This window comes from Lycorma delicatula, chromosome 10 (genome assembly GCF_047948215.1).
Source record: "Lycorma delicatula isolate Av1 chromosome 10, ASM4794821v1, whole genome shotgun sequence".
Classification (NCBI taxonomy): Eukaryota; Metazoa; Arthropoda; class Insecta; order Hemiptera; family Fulgoridae; genus Lycorma; species Lycorma delicatula.
Window position 1 is genome coordinate 60596425 of NC_134464.1, and position 21952 is coordinate 60618376.

Here is a 21952-nt window from a genome sequence, read left to right on the forward strand (position 1 = left end):
ATGTGTTGTTAAGTATTTTATACTGTATTATAAAAAACTTATGTACAACAGATATAAAACATTAACCTATTTTCCCCCCAATAAGCCCTTAATAGGCTGTGTTAATCAACAACACTGAATAGTCACTTCTTTAGTTTCTTCTTTTTGGCCCAGTAAAAATTTCAGACCACACATTAAACTATTATATAATTGGAAACAGGTTTTACAACTGTATAAATCTCATACTTAATACTATTAAAAGCAAATACTTATTTTCCTTTTTTATAAACTGTAAATACCAAATTTACTGATACATTTTTGATACCTTCCAAATAACATGATATGCTCATATATATAAAAAATAATTTTTTTTATTTTAAAATATAAACAGTTTTTATTTGAACATATCTTAGTAAAAAAATTGACTCAAAAGTAATGAATAATATACTACTTTCAGTATCATTATAATTGGAATGTGAACTATAATAATTGTAGTTCTATTTTAAAATATCTGGTTAATGTTATTAAGCACTCAATTCTATATTAAAATTGTGATAAATGATTCCATTTTATTATTTTAAATCAGAAAATAATTGGAGATTACCATATACCATATTGTTTATCAGACAATATTATATATTGATTTTCTGATAAAAAAATATGATTTTCTTTTAGTAAAATACATATTCTGATTTACTTTACCAAATGTAATGTAAATAAATATAAATATATAAAAATAAATACAAAATATAAATAAATAATAGATTTTGTTAACAAAGAACATCTAGTGAAATTAGTTAAAACACTGTACATACATGTAGTTAAAACATTGTTTAGATTTATATTATAAATCTATCTATCTTGAAAAATTGTAGATTTATAATATATATATTTTAACATTTTTATTAGCTACTTTTTTTTTAGTAAATGATTATCTATTATCTCTTTTTTGTATCAAGACATCTCATAAAATAATAAGTCTGATTACAGTTTGACAGTTGGTTTTATACAGTTGTAGATTAACATAACCATTAGTAAAAGACACTGAACCTAGTGTGGCTGAAATGGGCAAAAAAGCTGGAAACAGAATGTGCTTTTTAACTGACTTCTAAAATGGAGTAAAATTTCAAATAATATATATATTTTTTTTTTATGATCAAATCTTACTCTTCAACAAACTGAAAGATTTCAATTGTTCTTTTTTATTCTTTTAAATGAAATACCTTTAATACTTTTGAATCTTTTTTTCCAAATAACTTAAATGGGATATTTTTAAGTGAAAAATTTTGTTGTCCATCTAGCCAATTTGAAGGTATCTTAATAAGAACTTTCCTCATACTCAGTAGCTGTTGTTTTCAATCTTTATCTTTTAGATATATATTTTGCCTTTGTTCCTTGTAAATAGCTTATTTTTATATGAGAAGTGTTTTTTTTATATATACTTTTATGTTTATTCTGTCTGAAATATAATATTATCTCTTGGGACCCCTTCAAAAAGTCAAAATGAGTTTGCAAGACACAAGAATGAGATCAGGCTGTCAGAGCATTGTTGATGTTCTTGAAATTGCTATCCTTATTTCATGAGCATAAGCAAAATTACAGCAGTTAATATAATTTCAGTATATTAGATAAAAAAACAAAAAGTAAAATTAGTTAAAATTTAATAAAAATAAACTATCTATATTAAAGAAAAAAACTATTTTTAATCCATTTTGTTAATTCTTTGTTGTTTTATTTTTGATAACTTGATCTTCAAAAAAATTATTTGGTGAAGTTCATCAGTCTAGTACTAATGTAAATAAACAGTCTTCATATAATGGTCGAATTATATGAAATACTCCTCATATTTCTTATTGTATCATTGCTTAATAAGTAAATATCATAATTCGCTTTTAATTTAAATTGTTCTATGTTAAACCGAATGTGTCTCATTAGGGTTTTAATATTTAATTGTCTTGTAGTCATAATATCAAATTCCAGAAATATTTTATCACTTGAAAGAAATCTATGTTTATTTAATATATTTTTGATTATCAATAAAATACTCAAGTGAGAATCAAAAGTTCCACCCCAAACCATATTGCAATGTTGATTGTTAAAATGCACAACATATTGATTTTACTCTATTTACTTTAAGTATCGATTTTGGTTCATAGAATAAATAAAAGGTAGATTTCAGTTTTTTACTAATTAATGAAGTATATAAGCCTCCCATCTTAAATTTTCATCTATAACTATGTCAAGATATTTCTGGCATTTTAATTTGTTCAATCACCTGGTATTTACATGCAGAGGGACTGCTACAATCCATGAGAAATTTCAGATCTAATTTGTCTTGTGGTTGTCTTTTTAAGGAAGAGGAGAAAAAGCAATCAGTTTTAACTTTTTTTTATATTTAGATTATTAATTTTTAATCTGTAGTTTAAGCATATCATTCACATATAAAAGGAAAAGAGTAGGAGATAGTACAGTCCCCTGTGGTAGACCAAAAATAACAAGATTAAAAAAATTAGTCGTTAAAAAAAATTTTTGCAACAAACCTTTTGTGAATGCCCCTTTGATGGCTGCTGAAAAAATTAAGTATCCCCCCTACCTGCAAATCATACATCTCCAATTTACCCACTTTATGGGGAACGGTGTCAAAAGCTTTTTTTAAGTCTAAAATAACCGCCAAACCTTTTTTGTTGTTTATCAGAAATTTTTCTAGAAAACAAGAGTAAGGCATCTTTCATGCTTTTATTGTTATGGAGACTGAATTGATTTAGGTCTATAAGCTTAAATTTACTAAAAAAACATGTTTTTTAATAAATTCATATACTCTATTTTAATTAGTCCTTCCATTATTTTAGAAGGGTTGCCAATCGAACTAATCAGCCTATAATTTTCAATATTTTTTTTATCACTTTACAGTACTAAAACTGACTGAAATAAAAACTCATTATTTTTTAAAAATTTTGTTTATTTGTTATATTTTTGAACAAAAAACTAATTAATATTCTTAGAACTATTGTTGAATCCACTGTTGGTTTATCAAAAAACATTACTTGTTAATTAAAAAATTTAACATAAAATAATTTTATACTATTAAATATTATAGCTAGAATAAATAACATTTGAAGTCAGCTTATACCCACAACACTTAGATTTTAGTCACCATTCTGAAATATGGAATAATGAGTCCAATGACTGACTCTTTCATGTATAAAAATTAGCTAAAAAAATTAATAAGTTACTGCATATTTTAATGTAATTTTTTATCAGTTTTTTTTTTTTTTTTAATTAGTGTTAAATAGTTTACTGTCTGACTGTAATTATTAAGTACATTGGTAACGAAAAACAGAAGATAAAAATTGTTTCTAAAGTTTAGACTTAGTCAAATTCAATAATAAAAACAGTACCTATTAAGAATAGGAGAGTATCCAAACTACTTCATACAGAGAGCTGTTGGAATATAAAGAAATTTCTACTAGTATTAATAAAAAAATCCATTGTCATTTATGATGATGTTGAATAATAGGCTACATAAAGTGGTTAAAATGTACTAAATTGTAATAAATACTGTTTATGCAATCATTTTAATGTGCATTAGGATAGTAGAGAGGTTTAGTGCTTACTACCCTGTGCAGATGGCTTAAAGGCAAGCCTTAGCTGTACAGGTTAATACAGAGTATTCATAAGTTATGGTGCAGTTTTAATTACTATAACTTTGAAAGGAAAAATTATGAAATTAAGTGCCAAAAGGATACACATATATGATATTATTATACGAAATATGAACCACCAAAATATTATATATATATAATATTGCATGAAATAAAAACCATCAAAACACAGTAATTAGTAAAGTTAACCTTTCCATATTAATTTCCAGTAATTGAGTTTTGTGAGATCCATATTTTCAGTTGGTATTGAATTCTTTAATTACATTAAAATATATTCATTTTATAATTAGCCAATTTGTTGAAATTGTTTTCTGTTTTAAAAATTTTGAAATTTATTATGAACATATATGCAAATTCTGCTGTCCAAAATAAAATGAATATGTTTTAATGTATTTATAGAATTCAATATCAACTGAATATGCGGGATTCGATGACAATTGATTACTGGAAATGAATGTGGTAAGTTTAAATTATCTAATAACTGTGTTCTGGTGGTTTATGTTTCATACAATATTAAATTTCATTAACACAGTTGGCAATATGTTAATGAATTATTTGAATTTAAGAAAAAAAAATGTATGTATTTATATATAGTCTGATGGGGTATTGGATGAAAGAACATCTTTATGCAGAAGAGTGACATGACCAACACTACTCCCAGCAGTTGAGATGGCAATCATAGAGAGGAAGGTTGAGTGTTTGTTGAGGCTAGTAAAAATTTAATCCCTCTGATGTGAAGATCTAAAGATCCAACATCATTGCATTTACAATGAAGACTGTCTACATGGAAACAAAATTAGTTATTGGGAGAAGCAGTTGAAAGAAACAAAATGTGTAACAGATAAGAAAATAACACAAGTGGCTATCTTTCAATGACTAAAGGAAATTAAAAAAAACATTAAGAAAATTATCTTCATCTTTCAGAAAATATTTACATATACTCAAACTAACCAAATTATCTGTTGTTGTAAACTCCAGTTGCTGCAGAAATTACATCCAGATACTAACTTAAAAATGTACTAATTTACTATTGATATTTTCAATGACAAAATTTTAAGCAAAATTTGTACACCATATACATCAATGATTCTACTTCTTGAAACAGCGGTTCAAGGAAATAATTACACGAATACTCCTGATGTTCTTGGCTAACTACAACAGGAAATGGATGACTGCATCGATGAAAGCAGGAGACTCATTAAGTTCACATTAAATTTTTTTGGCTGTAAGGTAAAACTTTTAAATATTTCACTTTAATTTGACACTATTTTATATCTCTATTATTTATGCTATCTGTTCTAAATATATTTTATGAATGGTTCAGGCTACAGACAACCTGACCTGAGGATCTGGGTAACGTCATATAGATTTACTAATTGCACTGACAAGGGTTACGGTCCCTGAATAACCCTGATTTAGTAAGTTAGATATCCATATTTTACTTTCAGCATATCGACCAATCTATGTTTTATAATTTATCACTTCAACTAATCTTTTGCACGGTACAACACACTTTATCATATTAAATGTTATATATGAATAAAATAATAAATAAAATGTCTAATTTGATTTTAAAAAATTTACAAAGAAAAGTGCTTATGTATTTTAATGTGGAAGCACAACTTTGACAGAATTCTATTTTCAAAAAGAATTTTATTTTTTAATGAGTTTAAAAATTCTATGAGTCTCATACTTGATATTTGAATATAATTCTTTATATCAGTTTTTCCTACTAGGTTTAAATTAATGTAGAATTCTAAAAAAAAAGAAGATTTCCTTTTAAATAATATAGAAATTGTGCTTCAGTTCTTTTGGAGTTAATTACTCATTTCTTCATTAATTGAGTTGTTAGTTGATTTAATTGTGCCTTAGTTGTTAGTTGCGCTTGTTTTAAAGTGGTTTTGGGCTTGGGTTTAATAGATAGGTGTTTGAGCTGTTAGGTTTTTTTATGCAGTCATCAAGCAACAAAGTCTCCAAATCAGTCTATAGGCATTCTTCCACCAGTTCATAGGACTTTACTGGGATAAACTCCTCTTATCTTAAAGATCTTGACTCGGTATCTCCATAATCAAAGATTTAGAAGGATCTGATACATTTACAATACTAATATGGGGAAAAAATCAAGGATAAAGAAAAGTTATGGTATTTAGAAAGAACAATTTGTCCATCGGGATAGATTATTTAAAGTGATTTAGAAACTTACTTAATTTGCAGTCAAATAATATATACAATGTTACCGTTATTACCTTTACATGAATGTCCTGTTTCTACAAGATGATTGGTTTCTATAAGACAATCCATTGTATTTTTATAGTTCTTGTTGTATAGAGTATGTGTTCTTGTACATATGCGAGTATGTAAATGTGGGTAAATATGCATACAGTTCAAATGATGTAGTATTTAATATAATCACTGCAGTTTAATTTGTATAATCCTAAGTTACTGTATTTGTCAGTTCATATACTCTGCACTTAATACTTTGTTCCTTTATTTGAAAATGTTGGCAAATTTACTGAAATGTTTATTGTTTTATGCATATGTTAGCATTATCTATTTTGTGTAAGTAGTTTTGTTTTTGATTTTATATTTTGCATAACACATTGTCTATGAGAGCGAGTGGTTAATCATTAACCCACGCAAATATTGAGGTATTAATCTTTTTTTATCAGTGGATTAAAATATCTATCAATTACCAACATGATTATATAATGTATTATGTACCAATCAAAATAAAATATTTATTTTTTAACATGTGCCAGATATTTTATAGAATTGAGTTAGTTCTTCAGTGTATTTTTTTTTGCCAGTAAGGATGTATTTAGTAAATGATGTTTGAGAGAAAGTTGCATTTTTGCTGTATGAGGTAATTAGATGTATTAAGGAAGGTGTGCCAAGTGTAGTGGATATTTTTAATGTTATTAGCAATTTTGGATAAGGTGACATTATGATTATATTTTATGCTTAATTGTATGTTTGGGTTTTATTTGTAGATGAGGGTAAGGAATATGTGACACAGTAGTTATCAGTACCTCTAGTTCTGAAGAGATCTGTAAAAACAATTTTTACGTAATTCCAAAGTGAATAAAAAATGTCTAATCTTTTAAAAAGTGTTGTCATGCTGCAATAAATACTTATATATATTTTTTCTTTTATGCTACAGAGAAATTTCTCCAAAAGTTTAAAAGCAGTGGGACTAATATTCATTAATATTGTTTGATTTAATAAACATTGCTTACTTCCTTATTATTTGTCCACTTCCAAACAATTGGGAAAAGTATTTTTGATATCTGGAAGTAATTACTGTCGTAAATTTAACAATGAGCTGATAGTGATAGTTTCAATTAATTACTGTAACTATGTTACATTATTATTGGCCTATTTTTTATTTGTTACTGCTGAGATATTTATTACACTAAGGTCATCTGCTCAACTGGAATCAAAGTTTATTGCTGAATCAAAAACTTAAAAATTTATAGGTGTAAACCATAGAAATAAAATTAAAGCTATACATATGCTGCTGTTAGAAGAATTTCAAAGTTATATTAAAATATTTATCGCATAGTTCATACTTAAATAAGTTTGAAATAGGACTAATCTTAAGTTAATTTAAAATTATACAAATTCCATAACTTTAATGAGTTAGCGTTTGATAAAATTAAATATTCCAACTGATCTTGCATACATAAAAAAATTTTGTTTTCAACCGTTCCTGTTGTTGTAAGCATTCCTTACAGCACATCAAACTCTCGCTAATAGAAAAAAAATGTAATATTAATGAAGAATCAATAAAATTAATGCAAAATTTCAAAAATGAGATTAGAATAACCTGAGATACTCTGTTACTTCAAAATTACAATAATCTATGTATTTTACAATTAACATAAATCTGTTTATGTGATATAATTTATTCAAAATAACATGGTGTTCACATGCAATGAATATTGAAAGGGTAGGTTAACAGTAATTTGAGGCACGACACTAACTAAATTAATCCTTCATGAATCATATGCAAAGGACTCATTTAGCTGTAAACTGACTACATTCTATTCATGAGGTAGGAAGTTATACAATTAAAAAATCAACCATTATGTGTTTGTGTAATAGAATTTTTAAAAAATGTTGCTATTACTAAGAATTTGAAACTTCAATTAAAAATATTATTCAGGTAAAGGATTAATGATTTATTTATAGATAGGGCAGATTAGGGTTATTGTAAAATTTTTTTAACCTTTCTGACCTGTTACAGGGTATATTTTAGTTTATATTTTTAATTCTATAACATAAACCACCTAGTACATCCTAGTGCGGATGTGGGATCCTGTGAAATTACTTTCATGATAAAATTAAGCTAAGATATGCCTTATTTCAATATTCTATATTAGATGGTTTACATTATATTTTACTCCATTAATAGATAAAAATATATAATAGAGCAAAATATAGTTTAACAATATAGAGGAGTAATATGAATTTTAAAAAGATTAGTTTCAGTAAAATAAATAAAAATATGTTATTTTATCTATGCAAAACAGTTGATCAATAATTTGATACTCCCACCCTAGGTAAAGACAATAAATTTTTAGTGGGGTGGACTTCCTTTGAGTGAGGGTTGTTTATTTCATATTGTAGTACCTCTATGGATATAATGATTCTTTGCAGCCATATACAAACCTTGTACCTCTTTCTGTTTTTCATGATCTTGATGATGATCCATTAGTTTCATAGATGGATGTTGATCCATTAGTTTTCATAGGATTTTGCTAGATGTCCATCGGATCTTTATTAAGGATGAAAAAACTTGTATGAATTACTGCGTTCTGAGTATTGTGTCGTTTCATGGGATATCTCTGCCTACCGACTTGTCCAGGTACCCTTTTTTCTATCCAGTGGCTGTATAAAAAGGCAAACCTGGGCTGCTGATAATCATTTCAAGGAAAGCTGGATTTCCTAATCCTTCCTATTTAAAGTTATAGAATTCTTAATATTAAAATAAAATTTAGCATACATAATACCATAATGCCAGCTGGAACCGATTTGCACTGCATACAGTCTTATCAACTGTGTTCAGAAATAGAATACTTTGTACCACATTCTGCAGAAATACATATTTTACAAAAGCATGAAGTAATTGCATTGAAAAGTGAATAAACTCAGAAGGGTTGGTAATTAGCGAGCAAGAGGGTTAGATAATAAAAAAGTATGTAAAGGGAATTTGCCTGACAGGGTTTAAAATTGATTCTATGAAAATTGGGTCATTACAAGGATGAATTCATAGAGGTGTTTTATTTTTTGAGAAGTTTGACTGTAAATTTAGGTATAAATAATAATAGGGTTGTATAGAGGAAGCCATTAAAATCCATTTAATTATAAATGAACAATTAAATGTAAATTTAGTTTTTTTTCTATCCATAAATAATAAATATACTCCTATACTCTTCTGTATCACTGGTGTTGTTTATTGGTCAATTAATATTTCCATAATTATTATTAATTCTTTATGTTTCATTTATTTATTTTTTTTCTTATTTATATTCTTTCCCCAGAGTTTACTTAAGTTGAATGTTTAAAAATGAAATGGTCATCTAGTTTCAGATTTTAAGAAAAAATGTACAAACAGTTGAGCATTTCTTTGGTTTCAAATTTATTTCAATAATTGCTGTCTGCAGCTAATAACTTGTATTCTTTTCAATGATTAATTTGAGACTAATAAATGCTATTTTTGTCATCATCTTCCTGGTTGTTTTATTTTTATTTATTTCTAATTCTATTTTTTAAATTATTATTTATTATGACTTATTGATCTATGATTTATTAGAGCTGTTTCACATATAACTAGGTATTTGAAAATTCAAATAATTCATTAACATATTGACCACTGTGTTAATAAAATTTAATATTAAATGAAATATAAACCTCCAAAACACAGTAAATAAATAAGTTAAACTTAACATATTCATTCCAAGAAGTTGATTTTCTCAGGATTCCATATATTCAGTTGTTATTAAATTCTATAATTACATTAAAAAATATTTATTTATAATTTTGTTATTTATCAAATTATTTTCTTTTAGAAGATTTTGAAATTTATTAATTTTGCGTATTTTAAAATATAACACTCCTATCTGTTGAAAAGCTTCCTCACAAAAAAAACTATTCCACATTATTTATATCTAATGTAGGGTTGCTGAGTTGCTATAACATGTGTAGTACTTATTAATCAAGACAGGTCTTTGTTTACTAGAAAAAGCAGAAAATTTTGGCCAGTGGGAATATAAAAGATTAATTTTCTTAAGAATTGGAAATAGTGTCCTATGCCTTCAATAAGACCATACATATTATTTTCACACACAGAATGTTAAATAATCTTTTTGTTAATATTATTGTAATACTTAAATATTATTGTGAACTGAATAAACATAAAATTAATAAAAGATATTAAATTCAAAAATGCAATTAGGAAAGTAAAGAATAAAATGTAAAAAGTAATATATTTCTTTCAAAATTTAAAAAATGTAACAATTAAATATAAAACTGCTCCCAATCCAGGTAAAAAATGAGTTTAATAATACGATTAAAAATAATAAATTAAAAATAGATAGCCTAATTGTTAACAAAACACTGAGAAACACTTCTAATATGTTGCATAAAAGTAAAAGTAAATAATTTAAGATTACTCAATAAATTCCTTCAGCAGGCCATGATATAATCAATATTTTTTTTACACATTTTTATAAACAATGTTACCACTATTTCAGGACATGTAGAAGGTAGTTAACGGATAACAATGTGCTTTCTATGCAAAGTGCTTCGTGGCCTGAGGGGATGGAAACCAGAAAATGTTATGGCTGTCAATCTGTAAAAACAAAATTATTTAAATAGTTTAGTGTGAACTATTTTTATTTTGATAAAATTATTTACCAACTAAGCTACAAAAGCACGCAAATTATGTTTATTTCTTTGGCCACATTGCTTGACCTTATGCTTAGCATTGTGGTCAAGCAGACCCATTCTTTAAGTTTTCTGTTAAATGTGATTATTGTTCTGTGGTTATTTAGCAATTTTCTTGTTATAAGTAGCATTTTATGAAAATTTTATTTTTTATTACAAAATCATGTTTTCATATTTTTGTCCTGTGTCTTGATTATGTAATAATGGACATAATTCCAAGAAAGCATTTGAAAATTGTTTCTCTTTCTGAGCAAACCAGTATGACACAATGACAAATTGCTTCTGAGTATGGTGTTGAATAGGGATAGTGAATGCTATTTTAAAACAATTTAAAGAAATTGGTTCCTTTTCATCTCAAAGGAAAGGTCAATGTGGCTATAAAAGTAAAACTACTCCAACACAGGATTGGTTATTAGTGAGAAAAAGTAGACTTGATCCAGAGTTATCTGATGTGGACTTAGGCTGAGAATAGGCAGAGAGTGGAACAGATTTACACTTGACAACTGTTAGATGCCAACTTCTTGTAGATGGGCAGAAAGCTTGTCGACCAGCTAAAAAGCAGCTCGCAACTCCAGCAATGTGGAAAATAAAGGCTCTCATGGGCCAATACATATGCTAATTGGACTAAAAAAGACTGAAAAAATGTTATATTTTCTGATGAGTCATATTTTTAACTTTAGGAGCAAAGGGTTCCATATGTTAGAAAAGTATCAGATGAAAATACATCATCAGCTCATATCTAACAACTAGTTGAATTGCCCCAGAAAAAAGTTTTGGGGTTGTTTCACATTTGATTGCTTTATTCATTACTTTCAGTAGATAGTATGTTGAAAAGTAATGGATATATCAAGAAGGCAATAGTTAAAAGAAAGTACTCTAAAAAATTGACTGTGCCATAAAAATTGTCCTCATTCAAGCAATAACATCAGTATGGTTTCATGATGAAGAAATCAAGAAAATGTGTAGTGGCATTGATACATGTTGAATCGATGCCAAAAATGTGTATGTGAAGTGATTAAGAATAAAGGATTAAGAATTAACTTGTAAAGTTAATTACTACACAAATTGTACAGGTATGATTTTTTTTCCTAAATAAAGTTACATTTATTAAATAACATCTGTGTTCAGATTAATTTGAAATCTACTGTATATCTATCAATAAAAAAATTAATAGTTTTCAAAAATTGTTATTCATTATATTAGATTATAACAATCAGTAAGCTTAATTTATAAGCTGGTCTTGTTCAGTTCAGGCCAGTTATTCCTTATTAATGAACCATTAACTGAACACCAACACTCAAAGAAAAATAAATAGGATAAAAAAAATACAATTGAGTTAAAATACAAAAAATAATAAATAATAAAACATTAAAAAACTGTTACAACATAGTCCTAAAGATTATGATAAATTTAGCATTATGGGTTTTGCAAATGTAATAATTATAATCATCATTTCATTTCAAAAGAGATTTGTGGACCAGTATACAATAACAAGTCTTTCAATGTATTAGCGTCTCTAATTGCAAAAAAAAAAACTTAGGATTGCAAACAAAAAAATAACAAGTAAGTAACAGAAGTCAATAGTAATATGACATTACTATGTCACATAAATCCTTTGCTAATTAGTAAGCAAAGAAATTTCAGAATATTATATTTATGCTGACAGAATTGACATGGAGTAGTGGTTAAGATTCTATCATTCCACAGGGCTCAAAGTTTAAAACTTTAAAAAATATTTATAGTTACTTTTAATACTTATATCTATATTTTATTTTAATAACTTATACATATTGGATATTACCCATGACATTTCTCTTATTAATTTTATATGATTACTTTAGGAATTTTTCAATATTTTTTTTAACAAAAGGTAGTTGAACATTCACCTAAAACCTCCTCTGAATGCAAGCTAAGCTATGTATATTAAACTTTATTTCTCAACAAAGAGAAATATATTCACTTTTATTTTATGCTATCTTCCTAAGTCTTCCTTATGGCTACCAAGTAGCAGGTTTGGAATGTTTTATGACAAATTTACTAAACTGTTTAATTTTGTTCTTTAATAAAATTAAACATAATTAAACATTTAATTTTATTGGAGAACAAAATTAAAGAAAAAGGTGTGGTAACTTAATAAAGATTTTTTTTTATAATTAAAACCAGGTTTTAATTATTTAATTTATTTCACTTTTAAATTCTTCTAACAAAATTTTGAATTCAGAATTAAACACAGGTTTAAAAATATTTGACAATATTATGTCCAATCATTTAATTCAAAATTAAGTGATTCGACACAATATTGTCCAATGACCAATGATTGGACATTCTTTGACTGCAGGCATAGATAGTCCTCTAAGAGATTTTTTTTTTATATATAACTATTTTCATTATTTTCTTTTTCTTCTTTTAATCTATTAATTTTGTGAATCATAAATTTCCATATTTAAAGGAATCGTTTTGTAGTGTTTTTATGCATTTTAGTGTTTAGTCCTCTATTTGATAATTTTTTTTAATACTTTTCATTAATTTACTCTTTGGAACTATGCCCCTTACAGACCCCTGGTCTCTAATTTGAGGGCATTGGCCTATGTACTCCAACCTAAGGAAATGGTAATTTGTGATCAAGAATTTATCTTAACTTTTAGTGATTCATCAAAGAACTACAAGTGATATAGTTTTGAAAAAAGAAACATTTCTTTTAACATCTTATTTTTTAAATGATAAGGAAATAAAAAACCTATTTTTACAACATTATTTCTATGGGCTGTTGTCCAGTATCAAAACAGAGAATTGATTTAGCATCATTACTAATTGATGACATTCCACAACTGAAGCCTCTTTAGCTCAGTGGCAGAGCACTGGTCTTGTAAACCAGGGGTCGTGAGTTCAAACCTCACAGGAGGCAATTAATTTTTATTGTTCAAAAAAATTATTGATAGCTTTTTTCATAATTTTTACTTAAATAATTAGTTGTTAATTTGATTTTTTTCCTCAAATCAACACAGTAATTTATTTTAATTTTTATATAATTCTGAGACATTACTGGTTTAATGTGTAATTTTCCTAACTTTTTCTATTCTTAAACATTATTTCCTTTTATTTCAGATTTATACTTTTATTATTTCAAAGGAAAGATTAAAGAGAAAAATTGCCTCTTCAAAACCAAAGCAAAATATAAGTGTGCTTACTACATGTTTTAAAATAACTACATAAATAAAATTTTACTTTGGTATCTCCTAATATTCTGTTTATACAAAACATATTCAATTTTCTGTTTTAGTAAGTTGTTGTGGCAATATCACACTATTTTAGTAAATATCATAAGATTTGATTGGCCAAATGAAATGGTTTAGTGGTTAGCGTGTTAACTTCTAGATCATTTAGTCTTCGGTTGACTTCACAGCTAGGGATCTGGCATTTTTCACCTATCATTTCATCTTCCTCGTTAAAATACTACAAAGTTCTCAATAGTAAACAGTGATTATGTTATTTTAATTATCTTTCTGGAATTAACAATGAAATTTAAAATAAAATTATTGCACAGTTGTTATTAAATTAGTTATCACTTATTACTTTCTTAAAAAAATCTTATTTTCACATAAATATTTTTAAGTTAAAAAACTTCTCTGAAAGTATTTTTAAGAATATTATTGAACAAAAGGGGAAAAAATAGTTTATTATTATAAATAAATAATTTATTTGTTTTATATTGTTTTGTTCAGTACAACCAATAAAATCCTGATGTTTATTTTTGTGAAAATCACAGTACAAACAATAATTGATGGAGGATGTAAACACATTTTATAGGCTCAAGATTTATTCTATTATATATTAATTAATAAATGGATATTTTTTTTTTATTAATACATTAAATAGATCAAGAGAGGAATGGGCATATGTGATATTGGATGCATAAAAAAAAGAGATATCATGGCAAAATTTTGATCACACCCACATGGTAAAGTAGTCATACATAAAAAAGTCTATATTCGCATCAAAAATGAATAAAAATGTGGAGTAACTGTTTAAACAATTAATGTTTGTTTTAAATAATTTGGTAATATCTTCTAAATGGGTTGGTAATTTATTAATAGTAGTAGATATATAGACCCTTTCTGTAAACTGAAGTAATCTGAAATGTTTTATGAAAAACAGTCATTACCTGATTATACATTGGTGAATATTATTATTTTTAAGAATATTTCTTTTTCACATCTCTATGACTTTTTGTGGTTTATCCTAGAAAAATCAATGGAAATTAATCAGCTATAATGGCATCATGCAAGTTTTGCTTAGTAAAGATCAGTTAAGTATTATTGGAGAGAAAACTGTAAGTTCATTTTGATGACAGAAGATATTGTCATTTCCAGAGAATTTATGACTGCAAGGACCTTCAAAATTTCCATAAAATATATCTTTTGAAAAAAAGTCCTAGGAGCTTTTTCAGCTTTGAGTGTCTATATCAGTAGAGTATGAGCAAGCGAAGTGAACATTTATATTTGGATTATGCTCCATCAGCCTTATCTGATATGATAAAGGTATTTATAGTTAAATTGTGTTATATATAGTTATATTACATTTGCTTTAAAAGTCTTTAAGAAGTGGGAATGGATTGGATGTATCATGTTTTTTTTTTAACAACAAATTTCGCAGAAAATGTAATAATTTGAAGACAGAAGAAATAACAGTTCTAAAAAAAAATTGGAAAAAGTGGAATTATCAAGAATGTATGAAGGAGAAAAGAATACAATTCTCACCAGCAAAAGAAGATTTAATGCTAAAAGAAGTTGTCTGTTTGCTAAATGATAAGAAAGAGGATAATAAAAAAATAGAAGACAATTAGGCAACTCCATTGAATGTTGCTGTACAGAGACATTGAAGATAAATTAATTAAAATCAACCAACAAAAGAAACAACTTAGTATGTTTGAAGATACAGAAACCCAATTTCTTGAAATACTCCCTTTGAAAAACATAAACAAAGTATTACGACAGAGTGTTTCAGATTTGCAACAAATGTCTAAGGAAAATTGTACTGAATACCTAATTATCTTATGGAACCTAATGAAGACATTGTCAATGTTGTTAAAAAGGTAGAACAGGAACTAGATTATCCAATTTCTGATCAGCAAATTGACTACTGCCATCAAATCCTTGAATGAAGGGAAATATGCCACCCATAATATTAACTAAACTAACAAGAAAAATCGACAAAGATGAGCTACTGAGATAGAGAAGAATAAAGTGAAATTTCTCAACACAATGTGTGGGTCTCCCTATGGATACATCCATCTACATCAATAAAAGCCTATCCATGGAAAGACAAAAAATTCATGCAAGATAATGAAAAAGGATTTAAATACTTATGGATACATAATGGAAACGTATTAATGAGGAAAATAGAAGGTCAGCCAGTCATTATGCTTAAATCCTTTTTTGATTTAGATAATTTTTTTCAGCTAGCCTAAAATGTTATTCGTTTTTTTTAATGTTTATAATAGTTTATAATCAGATAAAATAGTAGAAGAAAATTTATGTTTTTTTTTACAAAATACTAGAAGTATGTGTGAGAACTTTGCACTGTTTTTACAAGAGCTATTGTTACTAGGGAGAATTCCTGTAATAATAGTACTGATTGAAATATGAATTTTTGAAGAAAAATTATTTAAATATCAAATGGGTAATTATAACTGTTTCTCTAACTCTAATTCTAGTTATAGAGCAGGAAGAGTTAAAGTGTATATTAAAAAAGGAATAGTCTACACTATTGATTATTCTAAAATAAAATTTAATTTGCCGATGGTGTACAAATTGAAATTGAGAAAAATAATTTTAAGTTTAATGTAGTTGCTTTTTACAGATTTAATTCTGTATCAAAAGATATCTATTTACAGGAATTAGAGAATTATTTGCAAGCGATAGAAAATGTAGTATATGCCAGTGATATAAATATAAGCAGTATGATTGATGATGCAATCTGATAAATATTTTACTTTTTTTGCAAGGTCATGGTTTTAGTTTTATAATGAACGGTACTACAAGGTTTACATCTGGTACATGTATAGACTGTATTGCTATCAGAATAAGGAAACCTTTAAGTTGTGAAGATTGTGATTTGGAATTTCTTGAGATAGACATTACATATCATTCATTGATTAGAGTAATATTTCATAATTTTTGTCTAATGAATGATAAAATTAAGGATAATGTTAGGAAAGTTTACATGAATATTGCTAAGCTAAAAGCAAAACTTTATTCTATAAATTGGAGTAATGTCTTTGAATCGGAAGATGTGGAGAATATATTTAACTTATTTTTTAATGTCTTTTCTGAGCATTTAAATACGGTAAAAAACACATACATGTAAAACTAAATATAACCCCACAAAGCCATGGATAAATGTTAATCTATTACATAGAATTGAAAAAAGGAATGTGCCATATAAAAAGATAAAGTAGTATTCAAATAAAAATAAATATCAAAAAGTATTTTGTAAAATATAAAAATAATTAAAAATTGATTTAGTTATTAAAAACAAATATTTCAATGATCTTACTTCGAGTTTCAAAAATAATGCAGAACAATGGATGTGCATAAATATATATTTATTTTTTAAAAATATTTATTTATTTAGTGAAATAGAATCTTTAAAACTTATTGATGATGAGGTTTAGATTGTATTAAGCACAAATGCTTAATTACAGAAAATTAATTTATTACTTTTTAACTATAGTGGAAGAGATTAAGAAAAAAATAGGAACAAGTAACATGTATTCTGATAATAAATTTAAAAAGTATTTTTCTCAAAAAACCAAACAAATTATTTTATATGAAACCTACAATTTATGAGGAAATAATTAATATTATTAAAAGCATGAAAATAAAGAGTCAAAGAATAGATGGAACAGGGATTAATGTAGTAAAAGAAGTTAGTGATATTATTATTAATGTTTTGACTCATTTATTAAATTTTAGTTTGAGAAAAGGTAAATTTTCCTCTATATTTAAAAAGTCTATTGCTGTACCTGTATTTAAGAGTGGCGTATTTAATAATTATCAGCCTATATCATTATTACCTGTGATCTCAAAAATTCTAGAAAAAAATTAAAAAAATTAGATTAATAGATTTCCTTGAAAAAACAAAATATTTTAGTAAAAATCAATATGGCTTTTGCAAAGGAAAAAAATACTGAAAGTACCTTTTGAATTTTATGTCCAATATAACAGAAGGTAAGAAAAATGTCAACAAGTAGCGGGTTTGTTCTTGGATTTGAAAAAAGCATTTGATATTATTAATCATAATATTTTGCTTGACAAACTATGGAAAGCTGGAATAAGAAGAGGTCAATGCAATAAATGGTTTGAGACGTATCTGCAGGGAAGAAATTAGAAGAAATGAGCTCTTAAAGTAATTTTAAGTATGGTATCCTACAGGATTCTGTACTTGGAACTATTTTATTTACTATATACATAAATGATTTATGTAGTGGAAAATTTAATAGTAGAGTGAGAACATTTGCAGATGGCCCAGCATTAGATTATGGAGCAATCAATTTATATAGAATAAGGAAAAATATTGAAGAAGACCTTATGAGAATTAGGTGGTGGTTAATCAAAAATGGCTTAAGTTTAAATATAATGAAGACAAATTATATAATATCTGCAATTAAAATATCTGCCAGAACTGTTGTATGGCATAAATTATCACAACTGCAATACAAACATAAATTGTACATGCCAAACTATACTGCAAGTAAGTATGGTTAAGTATCTGGGAATAATCTTAGATGTGGATCTAAGAATCACATCTAAGATGTGAATCTGTTTCGGAAGGAACATATAAATAAAATAAATAAAGAAATTGGACTAAGTATATATAAATTTTATTTCTTTAAGAATTTTTGAACCACAAAGTTACTGAATATGTTGTATCACTCCTTGATAGAATGAAGATTAATGTATGGTATAACTTGTTGGGGAAGTTTGTATTATTCTAATATGAAGCAATTACTGGTAGCACAAAAACATGTAATTAGAATGATTTCAAATAAAAATATATTTAGCAAATCTTTTCCATTTTTAAAAAAAAAAACTTAACATATTGCCCTTAAGATTCTGATATGTTTTTAGAATCCTACATTTTTTTATAAACGATATAATAATGCACACATATGTCAAGGGTAATTTAATTAGGGAAGATAAATTTGTGTTACCTTTGCCAGAAATGGAACTGTGTATATATTTTTATTCATTTGTGGCTCCAAAGGTATACAATTTTTTACCTAATAATATAAAGGGATCAAGCAACTTTTGAGAACACAATGCTCTGTTATTTGTGTGGTTACTAGAAGTCAATGAAATTGGAAAGTTATTATTCTGATCTAATTACCGAAGAAATTGTTAAAATAAATTACTATTTTAGAATTACAATATTTATAGATTGTTATTGTTGTTTTAAGTTGCTGGTGGTGTATCTTGCAATTTCTGTTTACTTTATAAAATTTTATTTTAATGGTAACCCTCGACATTGATTTGTGAACAGAGAGTACCTAAATTTTCATACAAGTTATACATTTTAGGTTATATTGTAGAAATTGTTTTATTGAATACTCTTTTTATTATTATTAAAAATAAAATATGTAATTTAATTGTGTGTGAAAATAATAAATAAATAAAAAAATATATGTATATATAAAGCAAAAAATTAATGTAAATTTGAAGTATGTTTCTAATAATTGATCTTTGAAAGTAGTTAAGAAAGACTTCTTTTATGTAAATAGATATTTTATTCTATCGGTGTAAAAAAGTAAATCGTGAATATAAATTGTTAGGAATGAATAAGTGTTCTTCTCCAATAACATAAAGGAACTGTCCAAACATTTGCCTGTTTGATGATCAAGGGAATTGTAGTAAAATCTGTGACCAGGGAAATACTACAAGATATACAATTAAAAAAATGAAAAGAGATTTAAAGTTCATAACAAATTTAATCTTAATAAATTTATCAAATAACAGTAAAAAAAATTTGTGATGATACTAAATAAATACAATCAGCACAAACTAAAATAACAGATGAGAATAATACAGCTTCTCTGTTTCTAGAGAAGCTGTATTAAAATGAATACTGTGTCAATAGATTACTAAATATAAACATATTTTTAATTCCACAAAGATATTAAGAATGAACTTAATTACATAGTAATAATTTTTGTAAAAAGGTTTTGTTTTGTATTATTCAATTTGAGTTCAGGTGGATCCTGCCGTCTTCATCTTTCCTCAGAGCACAACACTATTTATTTTATATGTTTACAGGTTAAATCTTAACTTGTAAACTTATAAAATAAATATTTAAACTTATTAAATATGTAAACTTATAATAATAAATAATATTTATAAAAAGCTTTCTGCTTAAAGCACACCAAAAGCTTTCTGCAGATCAAAGGAGACTCCAACACAGTATTTCTTAGTGGTGAAATTATTGCATATAGTATTTTCAAAATTGATCATTTGGTCAGTACTTGAATAGTACTGTAGAAATCCTGCGTGAGGTTAAAAGACCTTTCTTTTTAAAACTCAAACGAGTTGATTATTTATAATTTTTCTGATTCTGTCAATAGTTCACCTCAAGAAAATAGAGCAGTAACTATTGGGATCAGTCAGATTTTTATTTTTATTTTTGAAACTGGGGCTGTTATCTGCAGTTATTGCATATAGGAGGATCCTTACATGGTTCCCCTTTGTGAATTTCTTCACTAGACTCATATTTGAGTTCTCTACATTGAATTGTGGTGTGGCAAAATCACTGGCACCTGAAGCACTGCTTGGCTTGCAGCATAGAAGCTCACACATTCAAATGGTGTATACCAGTGAGCACTCTCTCCAGCAGGCAAGGTCTATTAAAGGTGAGAATATGAGAGGCATAAGGTAAATCTTCACATTCCTTCTCATGGTCAGCCTTTAGCAGTATTACTCTATGTGTGGGTAATTCCAAGACAGTTTCTTGCTCTGAACAATTTAATAAATTTTGACAAACCATAACATGCTTTGACATATTGAGAGCGCTGAGAGGATCAAAACAAACAGCAAACTCACCTACTCTACTTTATTTAAAGCAAGAATCTTCTGCAACTGGATGTTGTTGATTGTCTCGACATAGAGCTCATTGAAAGTCTTGTGTATTTCTTTTACTGGGGCATTGATGTAACTAATTATTTCACCAGTGATAAGAAATTACTTTACCTTGTGAAATTATCACCTTGTCTCATAATTACCAGGTATTTAGTTCTGTGTAAACTGTTCTTGATGGCAGTTCTCTGCAGATTCTTAACGTTTAGCTTCTGGTAACAGACTGGTTCTAAACAAGGGTGTTTATAGATAAATACCCCTGCCCCTGTTTAGAGTTCACTTAATTGTGAACCCTCTGCCACAATAAATTGTTCAATTTTCATGATGAACTAATCACTTCTATAGGGAGGCTAGCCGCCAAGGTACAGTCCCACTCCAGGGGAACCAACCCTGGAAATCTGCTCTGGTATATTATAGTAAACTGGGTGAGATATGTCCTGGCAGAGAGTGAATGCACAATTTCTGCACTGACTCCAGTTCCCTAGTCACTGAAGCTTTCAGGAATCCCATACACTGACACATATGGGCCACGTATGATTGTTATATGCCTGCCACTGTAGTGGGTATGTGGAGAGTGGAAGAGTCTTTGTTACATCTGTTATCACATCGACCCTGGCTGCCACATTGCCAGCTCTAAAGGTGGTGTAAGTCCATTTCCAAACATACAGATAACATCTCTGGAAAAATACTCAGAGCTTCATTAGCTAGCAATTTGTATTATACTTATATACAACTGTTACCACCCTGGATGTGGAATGTAAATGGTATGTTCTGGTAGTGGGATTACTTACCTCAGGGACTTTCAGTTGTTATTTATTGTTTTTCTTTATCTTTGAAAAATATGTTTTAGAATGATCCCTTCACCTCAGACATAATAAAATTAAAACCACATAAAGCAATATTAAAAAACACTATTCCAGATCAATTGAATATTGTTAGACAAGATATTAATTTGTCAAGATATTCATTTTTGATGTTTTCTTTTTGAATTTGTAACTTCACATGCACACGCGCGTGCACACACACACACACACACACACACACACACACACACACACAAATATATATATATATATATATATATTATTTTGTGTGTGTCTTCCAATGTTTTAAAATTAAAACTACAGTTTTTTTTTATTTAAAGTTATTAGTAATTATGTTTACTTTTCTAACACTATGGTGAAAAATTAAAGATCAGTAACTTACTACACTAATAAACTGATTACTATAAGTACGGAA

General features: G+C 27.0%; 1 non-coding gene across 1 annotated transcript; it reads left to right on the plus strand.

The window, feature by feature from the left end:
* The first annotated feature begins 13422 nt into the window (after positions 1-13422).
* TRNAT-UGU (transfer RNA threonine (anticodon UGU)) lies at positions 13423-13494 on the plus strand. Its single transcript has one exon. It is a non-coding gene; the product is annotated as a tRNA-Thr (tRNA).
* Positions 13495-21952: the final 8458 nt, after the last annotated feature.